Genomic DNA, 2,456 nt, shown 5'->3' on the forward strand with positions numbered 1-2,456 from the left:
AAGTCAAAAAGTACACCTCCAGTCTGTGGGAGAGCCACTGGGAAAACCAGAAAAATAATAAATTATATGAAATTAAACCCAGACTAGAACAGCGAAATCCTTCGGATCTCTCCAGAAGAGACGAAGTCATTTTTACTCGATTGCGCATCGGACACACGGCCCTGACTCACAAATACCTCCTACAGGGAGAGGAGAAGCCGTTCTGTGTCGGATGTGACACAGATTTTACCATTAGACACATTTTAACAGAATGTCTAGACTTTGGAGAGATCCGAAGGAAATATTATAAATGCAAGAAATTGCAGGATATTTTCTCCGTCGTTGTTCCCAGCAGAATTTTAAATTTTATAAAGGCCATTGGCCTTTATGGCGAGTTGTAAAGTGAATCTGATATTATTTTAAATTTTTATTGTTACTTAAAAGTTGTTTTAGATCACAAATGTATTTACACCGAATTTGAATATTTTAACTTTTTAGCATTTTAAAGTAAACTAGTTACCAGTCGTGAAGTGAACTTTCGCAGAGGTGAACAACTTGTGTTTCGCGCGCTCAAATGACCTTAGCAGTTGCGAGCGCCGTAAAACCTTATACTACTAACACCCACTTACACATACCCACTTACACATACCCACTTACACACACCCACTTACACACACCCACTTACACATACCCACTTACACATACCCACTTACACACACCCACTAAGACACACATACACACACATACACATACATACACACACATACTCAAACATGCAAACATGCAAACATGCAAACATGCAAACATACACACCTACATAAACGCACACGTACACTCAGACACATACACATCCCCCTGTAGAAAAAGCCTTCGACACCACACGGTAACATGGTATTTTAAAAGACCTGCATGACTTGGGCTTACGTGGAAATCTTCCCGAATTTACACGAAACATTTTGAAAGATCGATCATTTCAAGTAAAAGTAGGTTCAACCCTATTAAATTTACACACCCAAGAAGAAGGCGTCCCCCAGGGAAGCATCTCATCATCCATTCTTTTGAAATCAAAATCAATTCCATCACAGAAACCCTTCAAAACATTGACTGCTCACTTTACGTTGACGACTTCCTGATCTGCTATAAATCCAAATCCAAAATAGATCACCTTGAAAGTCAGCTTCAGCTTCAACTCCATAAATTGGAAACTTGGGCAAACGGGCACGGGTTTAAATTTTCCACATTAAAAACAAACTGTGTACATTTTTGTCTGTCGCACAAGTGTGTGCGACAACCAGATTTATATTTGTTAGGGGAGAAAAACAAGCTCGTTTCCTGGGCGTAATCTTCGACAATAAACGTTCTTTCCTACCACACTTGAAAGACCTAAAGACGAGGTGTCAGAGTGCTCTCAACGCCTTAAAAGTATTATCTAATCCCGAATGGGGAGGAGATACTAAAATACTTCAACTTTACCGTTCCCTTGTCAGTTCCAGGCTGGACTATACCAGTCCTGTTTACGGATCAGATAGAAAGTCTTACCTTAAAATTTTAGACTCTGTTCAGAACCAAGGCCTTCGCCTTGCCCTAGGCGCTTTCTGTACTTCACCTGTAGAAAGTTTACAGGCAGAAGCTCATGAACCATCTTTAGAGCTTAGAATGAAAAAACTCTCTTTGCAGAACGTTTTGAAACTTAGCTCAGTACCCCAAAACCCAGGCACAAATGTCTTTGGCCTTTCCCAAGATCTAAAAACTCTACCCTCCTTAGGAAATAAAGTAAGCCCTTTCGGAATGAGAATCCAGAACGATCTCCAAGACACTGATTTTTCTAAAGACATAATCAAGCCCTTTGCCATGTCCAGCGTACCTCCATGGCATTTAACCAAACCAAACATAGATACTAGTCTTGAAAAACACAACAAAAAGTCTACAGACAAAACTACATACCTAAACTCATACAAACAGCTAATAAATAGATACCCTGAAGCAGAGAAACTCTTTATAGACGGATCCAAAAATGACTCCTCAGTAGGAGCTGCTGCCCTTGCATCGCCACACAGCTTAAGCTTAAGGAAACTCCACCCAGAAGCCTCAGTCTACACTGCTGAGGCTACAGCTCTTGAGATGGCCCTGAATATAATAGATCAATCAACCAAGTCTACTTTCCTAATCCTTCAGACTCTCTCTATTGTCTGAAATCTTTAGAGCGCTCTGACACCTCCGACAACAAAATTTTAAAACTTTTAATCAAACTGCATTTTCTATATCAGTGTGGAAAAACTATTACAATAGCTTGGCTTCCAAGCCATGTAGGCATTGATAGCAACGAAGCCGTTGACCAATTTGTCAAAGAATCTCTAAAACTACCTGAAAACAGAAATAGTAAAATCCCTTTCTCTGACATGAAACCGAAAGTAAAAGCTCCTGGTCCCAAATTTGGAATCAATAAATACACAACAAATACACAACAAACTCCATTA

This window comes from Aplysia californica, unplaced genomic scaffold (assembly GCF_000002075.1).
Source record: "Aplysia californica isolate F4 #8 unplaced genomic scaffold, AplCal3.0 scaffold01280, whole genome shotgun sequence".
Taxonomy (NCBI): Eukaryota; Metazoa; Mollusca; class Gastropoda; order Aplysiida; family Aplysiidae; genus Aplysia; species Aplysia californica.